Source organism: Pinus tabuliformis, chromosome 9, assembly GCF_031772625.1.
Source record: "Pinus tabuliformis cultivar Carrire ecotype Pingquan chromosome 9, CPIR1, whole genome shotgun sequence".
Lineage (NCBI taxonomy): Eukaryota > Viridiplantae > Streptophyta > Pinopsida > Pinales > Pinaceae > Pinus > Pinus tabuliformis.
Window position 1 is genome coordinate 1,372,264,719 of NC_142307.1, and position 22,289 is coordinate 1,372,287,007.

The 22,289-nt window shown below is 34.8% G+C and overlaps 1 pseudogene; it reads right to left on the minus strand.

The window, feature by feature from the left end:
- Window positions 1-644: 644 nt before the first annotated feature.
- LOC149153599 (replication factor C subunit 3 pseudogene) overlaps window positions 645-22,289 on the minus strand; it is a 28,186-nt pseudogene continuing 6,541 nt past the window's right edge.

Genomic DNA, 22,289 nt, shown 5'->3' on the forward strand with positions numbered 1-22,289 from the left:
TGGTTTCACTAAAGCAAGTAAAAACAATGAGCCTGACATCTTTGTCAATGTTACATCCAAATTTGAAGCACGAAGAGACAAAAGGGAGCTTCTTCTCACACTTGGCTTAAAACCAGCCTGGAAACTCTTCCACCAAGCTCCAGACTCTTCACAATTAACTATCTTTTGGCAAGCCCTGTAATAGGATCGAAAAGATTGTTCATGAAGCTTTTCCCACAATCTTCTAATGGCCACATGATCAGATAAATCTATCCCTGTGTCTTCAAGATATTTTTTCTGCTTTTCGTTGGTTATGACATTCTTTGAGGTTTGGAATACCAGAACAGCTGGAGCCATCTTTTAAAGCCTCATCTAGAAACCTTAACCATACGGAAAGTTCACAGACTTCATTTTTCATGAGTCGATAATGTTCATCAAGCCAACCTTGGATTGGCTCCTCTTCAATTTCAGCAATAATCTCACGGATACTAAACTTAACAGCACCAACCTTTAGCAATCCACTATTTGAATGCTTTGATCTTTTTGCTTGAGAGGGATAATGATTGTTTTTTAACAGCCATAACTAGCTTCAGGCCGTGGAGCATATCTTCAACGACATCCTCAATTGCACGGCATCCTCAATTGCACATAATTGTAACTAGTCTTCATTTCCTAAATGTAGTGATAAGCATTTGTAAACGACTCATTTAACAACCAGAATGATATTTGTTCAATATCCTTGGGCATTGGATTCCCCGTGCACAGGTAGACAGCTTCTTCAGTTACATGAGGAGAAGCCATCTGTGTAGACTGCAAAATATTAAGAGCCTTTTTCAGGTCACCACAGCTAAGCCTCACTATTGCAGACAAATCATCCTCTGTGACATCAAGCCTTTCTTCAGTTATGACATGTCGTAGCCGCTCTGTAACATTGGCAAGATCAAGAGGAGCAAACCGAAATCGTGTGCACCTTGATTGCAAAGCTGGAATAATCTTATTGACATAATTGCAGATGAGAACAAACCTTGTGCTCTTTGTGTTTTTCTCCATAACCCTGCGCAAGGAAAACTGAGCATCTTTTGTCATGGCATCTGCCTCATCCAACAAGACTAGTTTTACACTCGACTTTGCACCAAAACTGAAACTCTGAGTGCTTGCAAAATCCTGAATTTGATTGCGAACAATTTCAATTCCCCGATCATCCGAAGCATTCAATTCCAGGATCATGTTCTGGTACTGACTCCCATAAAGCTTGCGTGCGACAGCCAACACAGTTGATGTCTTCCCGGTACCAGGCGGATCGTAAAGAAGGAAGATCTCTGCAAACACCAGTGACCAGTAACTTCACCATCAACATTTGAACCGTATATTATAAGGTTTCCAGCATATTTGTGACCACCAACGTGTGAGCATGAACTCACAGCTACATGAACTTTGAGGCTTCGAGATTCTATATCTTCTTTTGAAACTTGCAATCTGAGCTTACAACGACACCTAATGACCTAATGATAAGGATAAGCAGTCGAATTGATAGGAAAAGGGTATAAGTTGATCACTGATAATGGATTTTGATGGATATGACAGTTGTGTAACATTGGCTACGGATTAGGACAAATCCCCGATTTCGTAGCGCAGCGAGTACAAAATATGAATTATGCGCTACGAAATCACTTAAAACATGTTGCGCTGCGAAACTGATAAAAAGGATTTATGTGCTAGGAAACCACTTTAAAATGATTACAGGCGCTATGAAATCACCTAGACAATTTCAACTTTGAAACGAGTTTGGACATATGATATCCATGTGAGATGTGAGACCAATGATAGACTAAGACAGAGAATTGACTCCTTTATACATACCAACAATGCTCTTAACAAGACTCCTATTCAAACTATTTAGACTCTAAAACCAGATGAAAAGACTAGACCCAAAATTGACACCAACCCTTTGACAAACAATCGAACTGATGTGAAAAATTTAAAATTTTTTCTTGAGTGATAACAGGTTGCATATGTAATTTGTCCCTAAATGTGAGTGATTGAAGCCGATTAGAGAGGCTAACACCTCCAAGCTTGCAAGGAACTTTGGTGTAGGGAAGAAAATGACCAACTTGTAGAGGTATGTGTAGTGGCCCAAGATGCAAGAACAAGTAGCTAGGTTCATAGAGCATGCATGATTTTTTCTACGAGCAAGTCTAATAACACGAAATAGGTTCTATATCATCCCTTATTTGTACCCACTCATCCTTAAGCAAGCATTTCCATGGGATTTGTGGGAGGTTTACCAACAACCAGAAAGGGACATGACTACATGTTCATGGTAGTTGACAGGTTCATCAATATGTTTGTTTGATGCCTTTTAAAAAGACCATCAATGGATAAGAAGCAACAAACTTGTTCTATGGACAAGTCTGTGTGCACTTTGGGATACCAAGGAACATTGTTTCATATAGGGAAATAAGATTTCTTAGTGAACTTTGGACTACATTGTAGGATAATATGGACACTAAGTTAAAGAGGTTTAAAACATTCCATCCACAGACAAATGGGAAAATAGAAGTAGTCAACGGGACTTTGATGCAACTTTTGACGAGTTATAATCAAAAGCATATAAATATCTAGGAGGAAAATCTGGTATACATACAACACTCTTATAACATAGAATTCCATACTTCTACTGGTAAGTATCCATTTGAAACGTGTTTTGGATATTTGTTTCCTTCACCTTTGGATATTACATATGGGAAATAGGGAGGAGAGAGAGAGGATATTACAGGGGGTTCCTTGAGGGCTAAAAATTTTGTAGAGAAGATCAAGCATATCCATATACAAGTACAAGAGACATTGCAGAAGTCATAGGAAAAATATAAGGCCAGGCATGATCAACACAAAAGAGATAAATTGTTGAAGGTGGAAGATAGAGTATGGCTATAGTTGAACAAGAAGAGGCTACAGGGTCTTGGTAAGAGAAACAATGCTTTGTGGTATGGTCCCTTCGAGATATTAGAAAAGGTGGGTGATAATTCTTATCAACTCAATATACCACCATACATGCACATTTACTCAACTATGAATGTAGAGAATCTCAAACTCTATGAGCCTTCCATTCTAGATTAGGAATAAGAACAAGTCCTACCTTCTTTGGATGATTTAGCTCACCAGATGCTTAGGTAGAGTTGACAGAAGATATAATTTTTCAAAAGAGGTCTAGAACTATGAGACAAGGGAAGTAAGACCTTTGGTAGGTTGGGTTCAAAGGAAAACTTCGAGGAAAAGCTAAATGGTACACCGAAGAGAAGGTGGAGGGAAAATTTCTCACCTTATTTAGTAAAATCTTTTGTGGACCAAAAACCTCCAAAAATTGGGAGATGTGATCCATATTGGATCATTATATTGTTTTCCATCCATCTCGATGCATTTAGAGTGGAAAAATTGGAGGAATCAACTCACAAGACATTTTTTTACCACGGTACCCAATTTGGCAAATTAGGGTTTGAAACCTTCCAGGAGCATTCTGAGGCATCAAACGATGTTTTGTGGGGTAAAACTGTCTTGCTTTATTTTGAACCATTTTTTTATATTCTACACATAGATACCTTTACAAAGACACGATAATTGCCTCATAAGAGTTTGTATGCAAAATTTATGCCGATAAGAAGTTGACCTCACTGTTTTCACCACCATAATTCAAGAGGATGTCACGTCAGCTCCTATTATTTATGGAAAAAAGGTTATCCATGTGATTATGATGAAGAATAATTTAGAAGAGTCCATATTGTAACTCTAGTTAAGATTTGAGGTAGTCAAACATAACCACTAATAGGTTATCAGTCTATGTTATAACCGAGACACTAGGAGGAAAAGGGGTTCCATTCTTTCAAGTGCATTTGTTCCATAGATGAGAAAAAATAGCTAAGAGGGATAGGAGATAGAGAAAATAGAGAGGATTTGTGCATTGTAGTAGCCTATGGGCCACATGCCATACTTCTTTGTACTCACAACCATTTTCTATTTAGAGAAAGAGAGTAAAGTGACCTCACCTTCTAGCTGGGTTTTCTCTCGAAAGGGTTTCCTAGGTCATATCTTGTATCAAATCATGGTTTGTGAGTTTTATTTCATTGTTTTCTATTTTTTGCATAATTTTACTTTGCATGCATACACAATTAACCATAATCTTTTGATTCAGTTTCTGGAGAATCCACAGTATGAACATTTTTATGCCAACGTTTCAAATCCCAACTGGGATCCATCATCAGGGCTTATGAATGATGATAAAAGAAGAGCTGCTTGGAAGGAAATAAATATTAATGAGGATAATAAATTTTTAGGATCAGCAGAATGTCGGCTGAATATTAATATTTAATTTTTTAATTTATTTATTAATTAATTATTCATTAATTATTTATTTTTATTTTATTGTTGAGTTAATTAATTTAAAATTCAAAACCTAAAGGGAAATAATAATTAAATTTTTTTAAGGGGTTCCTCTTAGACCAATAGTTAATACTATTGGTTCCCCAACCTATGAGCTCGCTAAGTATGTTGCTAAAATTCTTAAGCCCCTTGTCAGAAAGACTGATTCCTTCATCAAAGACTCCCTCGACTTTGTGAATCTTATTAAAAATGAGAAGATAGACCAGGATGACATTCTTGTTAGCTTTGATGTAGTATCCTTATTCACCAAGATTCCTCTTGATGAAGCCATTCAAGTTATAAAAGATGTTACTGATCCAGGGACTGCAAAATTGGCTGAAATCTGCTTGAGGTCAACTGTGTTCACCTTCCAAGGAATATTTTATGAGCAGACATCTGGTGTGGCAATGGGATCACCCCTTTCGCCAATCGTGGCCAATCTTTACATGGAATACTTTGAGAAGAAAGCCCTTGAATCATACCCCTTAAAACCAGCCTGGTGGAAGCGATTTGTCGATGATACCAATATAAAATGGACTCATGGTAAAGCAGAACTTGACAAGTTTTTCATGCACCTAAATTCTATCTCTCCAGAAATAAAATTTACTATGGAACTTGAAGAAAACATGAGCATCCCATTTTTAGATGTTCTCATCATCAGAAAAGAGGATGGCACTTTAGGGCATAAGGTGTTCAGGAAGTCAACCCACACAAAAAGTTACCTCCATGCTGATTCCCGCCATCACCCGGCCCAGAAGTTTGGTGTTCTAAACACTCTTGCTATCAGAGCCCTTCGAATTTCTGACTCTGAGCATCTGAATGAAGAAGAGAAGCATTTAGTTTCAACCTTTAAGAGTATAGGCTTCAAAGAACAAGAGATTAAAAGAGCCATAGAGAAAGCTGAGAGAAGGTTGTTATCTCATGAACCTAAGGCTCATGACCAACCTCATTGTGGTAAGGTTTTTCTACCTTATATCCATGGAGTTACAGACAAAATCGCTAAAATCCTAAAGAAGAAAAACATAATCACACATTTTTGAGCTCTTGGAACTATTAGGCAAGGTATGAGGTCTGTAAAAGATGATATTGACAAACATCAGCTTAAAGGAGTCTATAAAATAGATTGTTCATGTGGAAAAAGCTACATTGGTGAAACAGGTCGCTCCCTACAGACGAGGCTCAAGGAACATGGCGCTGATATTAGGAATGAAAGGTCTCGTACTTCAGCCTTGGCAGAGCACTCCTCAAAAACTAAGCACCATATCTGCTTGGAAAGCGCCTCAATTGTCGCAAGGGAAGAGCAGCATCATAGACGAAAGATCAGAGAAGCACTTGAAATTATCAAGCATCCTCATAATCTGAACAGAGACAATGGTGTGGAGATTAGCAGGAGCTGGCTCCCCTTAATCAGGGAAATCAAGATCGCCAACCCGTCCCAGGTATAGCATATCTTCTACCTTATCATTATCTATTAAAAATTTTATTCTTAACTAAAAATAAAAATTATAATAATAAATAAACAAATAATTATATAATAAATAAATAAATCATAATATATGAATAAATAAATCTTAATAAAATGTTAATATTTTATTTATCATATTAATTATTAATTATGTCGTAATATTAATTAATATTAATTATCAAGTATTAATATTAATTTCTCTTCTTTAATTTTTAAGTGATTAATTAAGTATCATTAATATTTATTAACGCTATCATTAATAATATTGATTGATTAACATTATTAACATTTATTAATATTAATTAGTTTAATATAATTTTTATAGCAATTAATTGATATATTATTTATTATTAATATTAATTACTTTTAATTAATTACTAAGTGATTACTAATTTAATATTTTAACATTATTAATTAAGTATTAATATTTTTAACACTATTAATATCTATTAACATTAAGGAATTTAGACTTCTGTGATCCATAACATGAAGGGCGTATATGTCATTCCATGTTCCTGTGGGACCCCTTATATTGGTGAAATTGGTCGCTCTATCAATCAACGTATTAGCGAGCATTCAGCTGACTTAAGACATGGTAGAACCAAATCCTCTGCCCTAGCTGAACATGCGGGGAAGACTATGCATCATGTGTGTATAGAGGATGCTCAAGTCATTGCCAAAGTTGCGCAGTTTCACCATCGCAAATTTAGAGAGGCCCTGGAAATTGAGAAAAGGCCGAACAATCTTAATAGGGATGATGGCTGGAAGATTAGCAGTTGCTGGGTCCCAGCCTTGTCTTCCTAGCCTCCTCTTTCCCCTTTGGTTAGGTCTTAGGGTTTCTATCTTCCCTCTCCTCAATTTCTGTTCTTGGCGGGTGTGTCTTGGATTGCAGGAGGTAGTAATTTGGTTTTAGTAGTTTCGGGCCAATTATGGCTTTTATCCTATCCGAGGGGGTAATTTAAAATTTGATCAGATTCCTTGCTTTGTTTTTTAACCTAGTTATTTCCTTTAACTGAATTCATATGTATTTAATTAAAATAAACCTTTTAAACCTTGTAAGTAAATAATTTTAGTAATAAATATTGATTGTTTAATGGATATAAATTACTAGGTTAGATTAACATGTACTTTAATTATGGTATTTACTTAACTAGAATACTATTTATAAGATAAAAATTATTAAGTAAATATAGAATATTTAATAAACATAATTAGTGTATGAACTTATCATAATTAATAAAAATGTTTTAAATTTAGAGGAGATCTAGTTCACCTTTGGACCCTGAATTTTAATAATTATTACACAGTTACCTATTGTAACTATATTATAAGAATATTTGTAATTTAATACTATTTATTATATCTAAATAATAATAAATTTAGGTTATTTGAAGATTTAATTTATTAATGACCTTTATATTTAATTTACCTTATTTATTAATGACCAATAATTCTAGTTCACCTTTGGACCCCTTGGGTTTAAATAGTTATTATTAAATTAATACACACTTACCGATTGTAACTAATTTCTAGGAATAATAGTAATTTAATACGATTTAATTATATTTAAATAATTTGGGGATAATATTAAATATAGGTTATTTAATAAATATGATGATATAATGACCATTATATTTATTACTCAATTAACTAATAATAATTAATTATATGCTTCTATTAATAGAAATCAAGGGTTTGACTTTGATCCTCAGGTCAAAATTAGCCGTTGCAATATAGCCGTTGGAGTCTCTGCACACTCTATTTAATCAAGCTTAGCCTGATCAGTTCTTCAACTTGTCCTGACGATGAACCACACTGGTTGGTTCGAAACGCGTCGACAAAAGATTGATTATGTGATTTTGCCGAAGATATCCAGATGACCATTGTCTTTTCTTCGACGGGGCCTCTAAAGGCAATCCAGGAGCTGCGGGTGGAGGTGGAGTGCTGCTGAAACCCGATGGGTCTACTTTACTCAAGTACCATTGGGGTCTGGGAATCGAATCAAATAATAGAGCTGAGGCTCTAGCTTTGTGGCAGGGGCTGACTCTGGCTCTAAAACGGAACATTCAAACATTGACGGTCTTCGGAGACTCTCGGCTCATCATTCAAGCAATGAATTCTCCTTCGAATCAGTGGCAGATCCATTTAGGCCGAATTCTAAAGAAAATAAGACCCATGCTGGCTAAGTTTCAGAAAATCTCCTTCTTCCACATTATGAGGCAGCTTAATACTCAAGCTGATTTTGAAGCCAACCTTGGAGCTGCCAGAAGCCAAAGAACCCTATCAGTCAATTTGGAAGATTCTCTCTGCATCATCCCATAATCGGATTAACCAGTAATTCTGTTTTAACACAGAAAACCCAGAAATTTGCTTGCTGGAAATGGTGTTTCAGCAACACAGTTATTTTATCAGTTGCTGAAACTGGTGTTTCAGCAACGCCGCTCGTGGTGTTTCAGCAACGCAAAATTTTGACGTCAGGCTCTGTACATTCAATCGGACAGCTGCCCATTTCGCACGGCTCTTTCTGCTCCACGGGAAATTGCTTTGACAAAAATCAAGGCGTTGGTAGGTTAGAATGAAGACTAGAGATGGAAAACGATTTTCATACTCCCAAGTGGAAATAGCTCATATCCGATTCGCTCCTCTGGCAACAGAGTTAGAGGAAGGCTCCAGAAAGGCATACTCAGGTTGTCAGAATCAGCTGGTAACATCAAGGTAAAGAACCATCCGGCAGAGATACAGCGTTGCTTCTCCAAAAGACGACCCTGAATCAAAGATTGATCATGGAATCGTGGACTTCATGAACTCAGAGAGAAATGAAATTGAGAAACTCAATACAATGTAAATGCAAGCGGCAGCTGTTTTGCCTCCTTTTAAATAAAAATCTAACCGTTAAAGTAAAAAAAAAAAACATTTATTTTTATATTAATTAGCTTAATATATTGATTAATATAACAATTAATTAATATATTAATTATTATTAATGTTAATTACTGTTAATTCATTATTAAATGTTTATTAATTAAGTATTAATATTTATTAACTTTATTAATTAAGTATTATTAATATTTTAACCCCATTAATATCTTTTAACTTTATTAGTATTGATTATTAACCTTTATTAATATCTATTAATTTAATATATTAATTAATTTATAACAATTAATTAATATATTAATTTTCATTAATATTAATATAATTTTAAATCAAATAACTTCAAATATTGATTCAATATACTTATTTCTCTATTTTTAAAACTAATATATATATAGAAATATTTATAAATATTTCTCAAAAAAAAAAAATCATAAATAAATAAATAATAATTAAATAAAATAAAATAAATTTTTTTATTTTAACATATATTAAAATTTATTATTTCCCTTTAGGTTTTGAATTTTAAATTAATTAACTCAATAATAAAATAAAAATAATTTATTAAAAATAAAAATAAATAATTAAATGAATAATTAATTAATAAATAAATTAAAAAATTAAATATTAATATTCAGCCGACATTCTGCTGATCCTAAAAATTTATTATCCTCATTAATATTTATTTCCTTCCAAGCAGCTCTTCTTTTATCATCATTCATAAGCCCTGATGATGGATCCCAGTTGGGATTTGAAACGTTGGCATAAAAATGTTCAAACTGTGGATTCTCCGGAAACTGAATCAAAAGGTACAAACCACAGATCTCTTATAACCATAATCTATAGATCTAGAAAACTAAAGAGAAATAAAACCCTATTAGTGTATATTTTTGGAATTTTACATATAGTTTTATCAAACTTTTTGTGACAAACTATCAAGTGGAATATTCACTATAGTTTATGGATTAGAGAGAATTAATGTGGATCCATCTCACAGGGGCTTCGCGCAATGAACCATTGACATATCACATGTGTTTGTGGCATACTAAACAATACCCTTAACTTGACTACATATTGAACAATACCTCTCAAAATCACATTATTTAACCCCCTACCAATATGAACCCAATACACCTTCCCAATTAAAAAAACCCCTACTTTCACTAGATATTGTAAGTATCCATTTTTCATTAACATTTTTTATACCTCTTTATATGTTTTCATTAACTTTGAGCTCCATTTTTTATACCTCCCAATATAAAACCCTTTAACCCCTATTATATGCTCAATATATTAAGTTAGTTTTTCCTCAACATATAACCCCCAATATGAATGCACGTGGTATGGTATTGCTCCCCCAATGAAGTCCTCACGATCCATCTTAACCACAAATCTATCAATGGTCAACAGGGATCAAATATCTTGAAGTGCAAAACTCTTTTTAGGTTTTGCCTTCTAAGAGACATTTACACATCAAAACATTTGATCTCTTTGAATGCTTACTAGATTCATGATTAAGATGGATCTATAATAGTGTAAATGTCAATGAAAAAAATAAGTATTTTAAAATTGACTAGAATGAAACATATAACTACCACTCTTTTTTGAATGCCCTATCTTACCAAAAACAAAAAAACCATATTGCATATTTCTTTAAACAATATTCTTTTAAGAGACATTTACACATCAAAACATTTGATCTCTTTGAATGCTTACTAGATTCATGATTAAGATGGATCTATACTAGTGTAAACGTCAATGAAAAAAATAAATGTTTTAAAATTAACGAGAATGAAACGTATAACTACCACTCTTTGTTAAATCTCTTTGTTAAATGCCCTATCTTACCAAAAACAAAAAAACCAAAAAAACCATATTGCATATTTCTTTAAACAATATTTTATATTATAAACTAATAAACCACGTGACCACACTGCATTGCATAAATGACACATTGCACCACATGAATCCCGAGTCACAAAAATTTGACATATATATGAAAATGTAAGCTGCAATAATGACACATTTATTTATTTTAATAACTAAGGAAGTTATAAGCTGCAATAATGACACATTTATTTATTTTAATAACTAAGGAAGTTAATATTAAAAATTAAATTCATTCGACAAAGTGAATATACTAAAATCTTTGATTTTCAATAACAAAATCAAAATACAACGGGTTGCAATGATGACAAATCTATTTATTTTGATAAATAAGAAAATTAATATTCGAAATTTTATTATTCAGGTAATAAAAAACACAAAAATATATTAACTCTTTGATTTGTAATCCTAAAATTATTTTTTTTTCTGATTATTTTACCACCTTTCAATAAGAGAAAGGCCTTTATAAATAAAAAGGGTAACGGCATCCAAAGGCATGGTTGTCAAACTTGTGAATCTTTGCTCAGGGAAGGGAAGTAATGAAGAATGCCACCTTATTGCGTGCTATATTCAAGCAACTAATATCAAATTTTTGACTTGATATGGCCTTGTTATTTTTTATAATTAAAGAAGTGGATTAAACAAATTTCAATGCCATCACATAATAATTGTAACTAAGTTTATAATAATTGTAACTAAGTTTAAGATATGTTATGTTTGTGAATATTTTTATGATAATAGCGGTTTTAATGTTTATGGTAACTAATTTTGGTTCATTATATTATATTAATTAGGTAATTAATTATTTAGTTATTTTGAAATTTTATTTTTATATTTGAAAAGTTTTAAATGAAGCACTTTTAGTTTATTGTAGCTATGAAAAGTTAAACAAATTTCAATGCCATCACATAATAATTGTAACTAAGTTTAAGATATGTTATGATAATGGTGGTTTTAATGTTTATGGTGACTAATTTTGGTTTATTATATATATTTTTATTTTTATTTTTTTTCATCGAAAGAAAAAGCAGTATAGTATATTTTATGAAAAGGTAATTAATTATTTAGTTTATTTTGAAATTTTTTTTTTATATTTGAAAAGTTTTAAATGAAGCACTTTTAATTTATTTTAGTTATGATAAGTTAAAAGATGGGAAGATTCATATTTTAATGAACATTTTGAAATTGATATGTAATGTGGATGTTTAAAATACATTTAAAAAGAGTGTTTTTTTTTCAATTTATCAAAAAAAACTTATAAATTTCATCAGATTTAGGATTTGTATAATGCCTATTTCATTATGGAGTTAATGAGGGTTTGTATTAATTTAATAATACTGATTTTCTTCTTTATACTAATTAAAATCGAGAGATATTTTTGATATTCTAGATTAGGCTTGGTCAAATCATATAGTATTTTAGTTTTATTTTATCAGCCACAATTTATTCTTAAATTTGTTAATTTTTCAATAGGGCTACATTGTTCTTTTCTTTGATAATTACATTTCATTAACAATACAATAAGTTCACCCGATATGATCATTACATTATTCAGATATACACTATTATTCATCAACATATGCAATTATATAGAAAGAACAACATCATCATCATCATCAATGCATCAGAACATAAAGGAAGAAGAAAGAAAAACATGTACACACATAGAGACACCAGGATTGGTTTGGTACCAGCACAAAACCCACTATGGGGAAAACCCTTGCAAATCTTCTTCTTTGTAGATCGTCATCAAATGATTCAGAAAAATATAGTACAATGATCCATAAATTTTTTTCTGCAACAAAACAACTATGATATCCATAAAAAAGATCTAATCATGCTTGAAAACAAAAAAACTTAATTATGATGACTGTAATATGATGTCACTGACTGTAGACAAATTTTGGGAACTACTGTCACTTTGTTGAACACTAATGATCATTGAGCGAACACTGAGAGGAAAATTTGGAATATAGAAATCTCATCCATGAGTCCCGGACACAGGGAGGAGGAGTTGTGCTAGCATCTATAACAAATGCAGACGCTCTCTGCAAAACTGGATGATTGCGTCCGGAATAGCTCTTGATGCTCTCAGGTGAAATGGATGAGTGTGTCCGAGGTTAAGCATACCTAGACTTGCTTCAAGCCCTAGACGCTCTCATAAGACTACCGTGCAAGAGTCTATGGAATCCTAGATGCTCTCAGGACCACTATGTGCGAGCGTCCGAGGACTAATAAAACCTGATCTGACCCTCAAGCCCTGGGCACTCCCATAACTCACTGTGCCAGCGTCCAAGGCTCCCTAGATGCTCCCATAAGCCTATGTGCCAACATCTAGGGACTAAAATGTCCAGTTCTGTTCTAGCGTCCGAGGGATTAGAAAACCCTAAGTTAGAGTGAACCTTACGCCTATGATTTCAGACCCTTGCACAAACTCCTTCCTTCGAACCTGTGTGAACCAAGACAATAAGAGAAAAGAAGGTATCTTGATCAAATGTGTCCAAATGAGCTTGAGGTCTCTTCTATTTATAGGCTTTCATGAGGGTCCACTTGGGGTTAAGGTCGTCCTAAGCAGTTACCAATGTGGTTAGGGCTGACCCATTCCATAATACATGTATGAATAAAATAATTCATAACTCATCTTCTACTTGACCAAATTGGGTGATATTTATGTCAATTTCGGTCCTCTCGAAAAGAGGAATCTATTGCAATAATTATCTACATCATCTGATATGTCGAAAGTGGAATTTTAGTACATTTGCAAAAACTAACACTCCCTCTCAAATTAGGAGAATTCCACCTGCTAATATTTGTCCATTGATCAATATGCGAATCTGGAATCTTCAAGTGTCATCACATATCATCACAGATCATATTTGTCATGTAGTCATCATGCCATGTCCATCTCAAGTGATTCATCTTCACAAATCATCAGTGTACATCTTGATCTATCCTTATCGTATTCATGCTTATCTCTTGATTGTTCCTGCTCGTATGCAGAACATTATCGGATCTATAAGAAGAATAATTTGTTACCAGAGGGGAACTCAAGCTACCACCCTTTATCCATCAACCTGCTACCTAGAATCTCTGCCAACGGGCTACTACCCGAAATATCAACATCGATTGTCATCGGAGAGCATATCATCAGGGAGCACATCTCAACCTGGAACCACATCGGGGAGCACATATCGACCTATAATCTCATTGGGGAGATATACATTTACAGCCCCATATATAGCCATAGGATATCCAAACACATAGAGGAGAACATGTCGATCATGGGATCTCATCAGGGAGCTCAACCTCAACCTGGAATCACATAAGGTTATATCAACCCATCCTATTACCTATTGATCTTCCCATTGATGACCCTGAATAGTCATGTGGTAGAACACCTGCATCATAATCGAATTGGGTTGTACAACCCAAGTACACTCTCAACTTGTTGGCCAAACAAGGAGCGGTTTTTCCGACAAGTCGACATGCTTGTGATTATGATGCCAACTGGGGTATACTCTACAAATACCAAATAAGGGAGAAACATTCTCTGACCCTATGAATATAGGGGAGATGCATTCTCTAACCATATGGATAACATACATGGGTCATACCCTATTTTCCAGAGTTCCCTCGACCTCAGGAGCCCTCCATCTCAATTCCTCACCTTGGGATCTCAAACAGGGAGGAAGAGTTTGCTCAATGTTCTTGATCATCGTTGCTTTCATCATCAACTTGTCTCAGTAGCAGTTATTTATTATTCATACAGAACATAAAATCATGTGAGATCATATATAATAATATAAATCACAAAAGCATACCATAATCATCCTCCCTCTCAAGGAGGTGCCAACCAAAAGCTTGAGCTTATTTCAAACAACTGCACTATCTCAATGTATGAGAGTATCTCGGTCCCAATTATAAATATGTGACTTTTTGCCAATCATATCTGACTCTATGTCATCATAATTTATTCATGTCATATCCAGATCATGCTCAGACAACTCGCTAAGGAGATTCTTCATCCTGCCTAACAGCTAGGCATGCTAGCACCATCGTATTTAACCTTGGTCATGCTATGGACCTCTCATCAAATATATCATGGCAGATCTCATACATCCAAATGTGCTTATCAACAATATCATCAATACATTTGTGTAGACACATATTATAGGAAAAATATCTCATTCTAAAAAATATAACACCTCATGCAACTATTTCAAAGAATGCTTGGTGGAAACTCTATGTGAGTGAAGCAGCTCAATCATGAATTTATTCAGGTTCTATGCACATCATATATATATAGATGGATGTTCAGAACAGAACATCCATATTCAAACAACTGTCGGATTCCATGTCAAGTTCAACAACATCTTTGAACTTCAAATCGGATTATCCAAGAATTTTCATTTTCATTATTAAAAAACATTTTACAATAGCTTTGAGATATGGAATTTCTTTCCCAAATTCCAGAAATTGATTCATCATGGCATGATACATAATTTTGGGCTTTAGAATCCATCTCCCTCTGATTTATATCATGAAGGGCTCATCACTTGTCAAGAGTAGATCATCGGGATATAAAATCAAAACCATAATCAATATTAAAGCCATACCTTGGAAATCAGCATCATGAATTCATCAGATAATTGTAAAATATAGACATATCTGGATTGAAATTCTCTAAGCATAATGGATTGTTAAGACATCATAATCATCTTTACATAAATCAATGTTGTACCATCACAACAACAAAGTCAACTCATCAGAGTTTAGAAGCTAGATCATGACCATTATCAAAGTCATCAATATCATAGTATCAATTCTTTCAACCAGGAGACAAGTGGAGCTCATATCAAATCATGACTTCATCATGCCAACAAGTTGTCATCAACCATGCATTATCAATCCAAACTTGATCAAGTCATTCTCATAATCATAATACAAGTCATTTCTGTCACTAGGTGCAAATGCATACACCAAGGATGAGTCATGCAAGTTCCATTTTCATGTTGAATCACAACTATCATTACCTCAACCATTGTGCTAGGAACAAGGAGGCCAATACAAAATATTTTTTCTGAATATTCACATAAGTCATTATGCCCACATAGCATAGACATTAGGGAAAATCAATAATCGTCAAATCAGATCATTAGACATCAGGTCAAGTCCAAATTCACTATCGTAGAGAGATCTATAGTCAAAGCATATCTCAACCATCAATTCAAAATTCCAAGTTATTGTCAAGTATCATGACACAACACTAAAGACTGCTCATCTATATCAATCAACCAAATCATGCCATCCTCTTGTAGCACAAACATAGTGACATATCTATATGTATGTCCCGGTCACCTACAAACAAAAGATTAGTCTGCATGATCATGTTATGTTAGCCATACAAGATTTTCCTGCTTGCAGATATTGTTGTTATTTGCCACACATTTTTAGGATTGTAATCTCCTAGGTGAACATTTGATTCCATGCATAGTGATCAGAAATTTAACTGAACAACTTTAGAAATCATATTACAGTGATAGAATATGTTAGAGGCACATTGATTCAAACTTCAGACAACTTCAAATGATGGTCAACTATAGTCAATCCCATGAACGCTCCCTTCAGGTTAGCATGGGAGTGTCTTTAGTTGTCTGGATGCTCTCTCGGACTTAGCATGCGTGCGTCTAGGGACGAGATCTTCCAGATTTGTGACTGTGTCAGGAGCAGAGACCCTAACTTTTGTACGGGCTTCCGATCTTAGATTATGTTGCAGATCAATATTATTAGATGCACATAAATCATACTTCAACAACACATAATGAAAATAGTAATATGAGTAAGAGTCTTGAGAAGAGATTCTCCCTCTGACAATGGATCTACTTCGTTCATCCTTATTCATGTCATCAACTTGTCTCTACTAGTGTCAAGCAACAACAGATCTGCTAGATCATATATATCATGACTATCAACATTCTGACATCAATTTTTCATCAAAGGTTTAGACTCAAAGCAATAGATAGATGCAACATCATCTCACAGTTTATGAAAACAATAACACTTTCTATCAAGTCACTCCATCAAGTTAGGACATTCAATTTAATCATATGATGTCAGAACATGACCATAGTTAGTAAGAGATCTAATTATCAATATTACACTTATACTTCTCACATCAAGGTTACCATTCTCTTCATGACCAATAAGATCAAGTAAGGTCATTCAATAAAACTTTACCAAAACAACAAGAGTGTCAATCCCTCTTTCCATATGCTTTCATCATGCTTATCACAAGAATTATCAATAGACTCATGTATAAGAGTCAATGAGTTATCCTTCTATATGAAATCCATCATGACAAGTATCAAGAGTATCATTTACTAGAGTCATGGTGCTAGCCTTCTTTATAGGATTAAGATGTCCAATAGATAGATCATAGATGTTAGCCAAACATCAAGTGTATCAATGTATCAATATTAGATAACCTCATGGAATTCAAGAAGATCAAAATGTTCAACACCAGGCACATTATTTCATCATAAGAAGCATAGATCCAATTTGCTTTCATATGCATGTATGAGCCATCAAAGAATCAAACATTATCATCATACCTTAGGGCTTACCGAGCCAATATCTCAAACATACCTTGCATACCTTGTGGTATTCAAATATCTTCTCATTAGACATAGGTTGTTTGAAGCACTTTGTCATATTTTCATAAAGTACCTTGTTCCATATTTGCATCTCGAAAATGATCCTCAAGAAGGATCTACTCATCACATCACATCAAGGAGGTTAGAATCATCCATATACTCAAATACATATGTAGGAAGTACAAGCAATAAACATAATCATCATATCTATAAGTCTAACATGTAAGAAGACTTAAAATTCAAGAAATACATATCTTCAATGAGAGGTGATACTCTCCCTCTTGGACAAATTTTCAAGAGCCATCAATGTACATGGTCCATATACCAATGTTTCCTTCAAGTAACAAACTAGATCTGCTAGGGATTATCCCATCTAGGGCTTCATTAAATCTTCCACAAGTGCTTGAGCATCTTCAATTTGACTAGCTAGGTTCCATATCTCATATAGTTTCCATAAGCTAGGGTTTTTTCTCCAATTCTAACCTCATAGAATCTATCAAACCCTGATAATCAGGTTTCCTAGGGTTTTATTCAAACCATAGAATTATTTTAGCTCTCCACCATCCTCTTCTTGCTTCCATCAATGGTGTCAACATTAGGCTGATCTCCATGGATTTTCTTCAACCTACCTCTGATACCATGTTAATTTTTTCATAGGGCTACATTGTTATTTGCTTTGATAATTGCATTTCATCATTAATACATTAATTTCACCCCATATCATCATTAAATTATTCATATCTACATCATTATCCATTATAACATTCTATTATATAGAAATAACAACATCATCACCAATGCAGCGAAACATAAAGGAACAAGAGAAGAAAATCATGCACACACATAAAGACACCAGGATTGGTCTGAGACCAAGGAAAAACCCACTACAAATATTTTTCTTCTTAGATCATCATCAAATGATTCAACAAAAGAGAGTACAATGATCCATAACTTTATCTATGCAACAAAACAACTATGATATCCACAAAATAGATCTAATCATGCTTGAAAACAAAAACCCTGATTCTGATGAGTGTAATATGTTGTCACTGACTATAGAAAACTGTTGGGAACTACTGTCACTGTGTTGAACATTATTTATCACTGAGAAAACACTGAGCAGAAACTTCGAATTATAGAAATCTCATCCATGAGCCTTGAATGCAGTGAGGAGGAGCTATGTCAGTGTCTATAGCAGATCTAGATGCTTTCTGCATAACTGGATGACTGCGTCTGGAACATACCTGGAAGCTCTCAAGTGAACTAGATAAGTGTGTTTGGGGTTAAACATACCCATACCTACTTCAAGCCCTAGACGCTCTCATAAGGTTGATGTGCAAGTGTCTATGGCATCTTGGACGCTCTCAGGACCACTCTGTGCAAGCGTCTGGGGACTTATACAGCACGATAGACGCTCCCATAACTCACTATGCCAACGTCAAAGGCTCCCTCGATGCTCCCATAAGCATATGTTCTAATGTCTAGGGAATAAAATTTCTAGTTCCGTGCCAACATTTGGGGATCAAAAAACCCTAAGTTAGAGCAAACCTTACGCCTATGATTTCAGACCCTTGCATGAAATCCTTCCGTTGAACCTGTGCGAACCATGCCAATAAGAGAAGAGAATATATCTTGATCGAAGGTGTCTAAGTGAGCTTGAGCTATCTTATATTTATAGGCTTTCATTAGGGTCCACTTGGGGTTAAGGTTGGCCTAAGTAGTTACCCATGTGGTTAGGGCTGACCCATTCCATAATACATGTATGAATAAAATAGTTCATAACTCAACTTCCTCTTGACCAAATTAGTTGATCTTTAGGTCAATTTTGGTCCTCTCAAAAGGATGAATCTATTTCAATCATTATCTGCATCATATGATCTATCCAAAGTGGAATTTTACCATAGTTGGAAAAATTAACAAAATTTATATATGATAATGATTTTAATATTATCAATTAATAATAACAATAGTGAAAATAATTAATATTAATGTTATGGGGGAAATGAGCTCTGCTAGGGTTTTGAGAAGATTCTGAAGCATATGATGGCACTAGATATGCATTCTCTACAACCATCATTTTCTCATCCAAGGGATCTGACAGGGGAAATGAGCGCCTCTGCTTGGGGGGGAGAGATCCCCTCCTATCAAAGTGTGGTAGCAGGTGATGCCAGTGGAAAAATAGGAGCATTGAATGGCCATGGAGTTGGACCTAATGAGGAATATGTAATGGGATCCCAATGGTAAGCATGAATCCACGGGAAATGTCTCCCACGAGCAACAAAGAAACCAAGATTTGTGATACCCTCCAACAAACTGGAGAACTACTGCAAGTACATGAAGGATCATGCCCTGATCTGTAATTTTATTGGTATATGGCCATTGGAAAAGGATTTAATTAAGTGGATCCAGCTAAAATGGCAACCCAAAGGCCATATAGATCTGAAGCTAGGAGTTAGAGGTTTTTTCACAGTAATATTCACCAGCCTGGAGGACAAGGAGAGGATTTTTGAAAATGGCCCCTATTTTTACTACAATGCGAGACTTTTATGAGATATTGGGAGGAATGATTTAATCGAGGTCGGGAACAGTTCATGGCTACCCCAATCTGGGTTTAACTTTTCATTTTACCGGTAGATTTCTAGGATCCTGAAATTTTGGAAGGGATCGGTAACTCCATTGGAAGATTCATGAAAGTGGTTGAATCGACTTGTAGGGGGAGATACACCTCATATGACCGAATATGTGTTTACATGAATATCATTGATCCCCTCCCTGAATTTGTAGAATTGGAATACCAAGACGAGATTTGGTAGCAGCTACTAGATTATGAGAACATTGCTTTTCACTGTCATTGGTGCCATGAGTACATCAATATGTACAAGGCTTTCCCATTGAATCAAATGGAACAAAAAGTTGGGTCTCAGGCTAAAGAGATGACTTCACTACAAGAGGATATCACATAAGAAGAAGAATGCGAAACCGTTCCAAACACAACCTACAACATAGAAACAAAAATTAGAGAACAAAAATTGTTTTGAGATTTTGCAGGATTTGGGGGAAAGTTCCAAATCAGCAGATATGTCAAAAGATTCAACACAAGGGAGAGAATCGACGAAAAAAAAATCTAAGCCAAAATGGAAAGCGCAAATGGAACCCTCAGATAAGGAAGAACAGGAGTAGCCCATGGATCTCTCCACCATGGTTATTGATACATCAAAGGAGGATCTGAGTTCTGAAGAATTAGTGTTGAAAATACTACTGCACAAATGGAGGAATATGGATGAGAGGTTCATTCGGAGGATCAAAAGAAACTTTACCATGACACTTTTCAGCAATATCAAGAAAAGCAAAGTCAAAGCCACCTGATCCGCCAGATACCATTAGCTCCTAGTTGGGGGGCTCACAAGAACTTGGTAGCTAAAGCAAGGGAGGAAAGAAATGTGGAAGGAAATATCTTCAAGAATTGATCTAGATGGTAGGGGATATATTAGTCAATTCTAGATAAGTGGTACTGCTATCGACAAATTTCCATAGAATTAACAAAGTTTCCCAATGATTGTAATCTCCTGGAATGTGAGGGGCCTCAACAACCGAGGTAAACAGAGATATCTATAGGATCACCTAAAAAAGGAGAAACCTTAAATTGTGTTTCTTCAAGAAGAAAATGTTATAAGGGAAAGAATAGAAGAAATTCTCAATCGTATGCATCCCAGGTATGAAGTAATAACTTTAGATGCAAGGGGTAGTGCAGGGGTTATTTCCATTATCTGGAACCCTACTATGATTCTTTTTTACCATTGGATCAATATGCCTCATATTCTATCTAGGAGATTCAGACATATTGGGGCTAGAGAGTGGGTATTACTCTTGGCAGTCTACAACCATTACCCTCACATTCCAGGGGAGAAATAGTATTTCCTACAGAACTTAAGAAAGCTTAGAACTATGAGTGAGGAAAAACTTTGGTTTATTGGGGGATATTTTATCTCATTACCTTGTTATAGGAGAAAAAGGGTGGGATAAGATGTCAGGAGACAAAAATGGATCTTTTCTTAACCTTGATGGAGGATTTAAAACTAGTATATATTCTCACAACCAATAGGATATTTACATGGAATAACAAGAGAGGTGGGTCTCACCAAGTCACCTTCTAGTTGGATAGATTCTTGGTCTATGAAGACCTTATTAGCAAGGACATTTTCCTTGAAGCCTCTATTATGCCATGTCTTGGATCTGACCATTGGCAATTCGATTGGAAATGGAACTAAATTTGGACCACCAAAATCGACCCTTCGGGTTTGATTCCTTTTGGTTGTGGGATCCATACTACTTAGACAAAGTAAAGGACAGGTGGAAATCCAGTTCGGTTCAGGGAAAAAATTGTATGCACACATTTCAACTCCATTTGAAGGATCTTAAGATAAATATAAAAAAATGGAATAAATTAGAATTTGGCCACATTCAAAAAGATCAAGAAATCTTGCAGGACTGCATGCAAAAGGTAAAACAACAGATGATCACCCAAGGGCATTATGGACCCCTAATAGTAGAATAAGGACAACTCCTAACTCAGATCGAGGAACAAATAAAGAAGGAGGAGATACTCTAGAAACAAAAATCCAGGGTTCAATGGTTGCGAGAAGGGGAGAGAAAAACTCGTTTCTTTCACAAAGTTATGATCTAGCACAGATAGCACAATTGAATATTTTCATTTCTTGATTCGGAGGGGAACTGGTTGGTTCAACACGGAGATATGGAAAACCTTTTGGTTGACCATTTTCAAAACCTCCTGTCAGAACCATGACCAGACATATTAGAAGCAATCAAACACATCACAAGGCATATCCCACAATTGGTCAGCAGAGATCAAAACCTAGCACTGATGAGGGCCATCACTATTGCAGAAGTTAAGGAGGTAGTAAAAGTTTTGGCGAAAAAACAAAGCTCCAGGACCTGATGGCTTCACTGCAAAATTCTTTCTGGCGACAAGGCCTATTCTGGGTAAGGATATTTTAGAA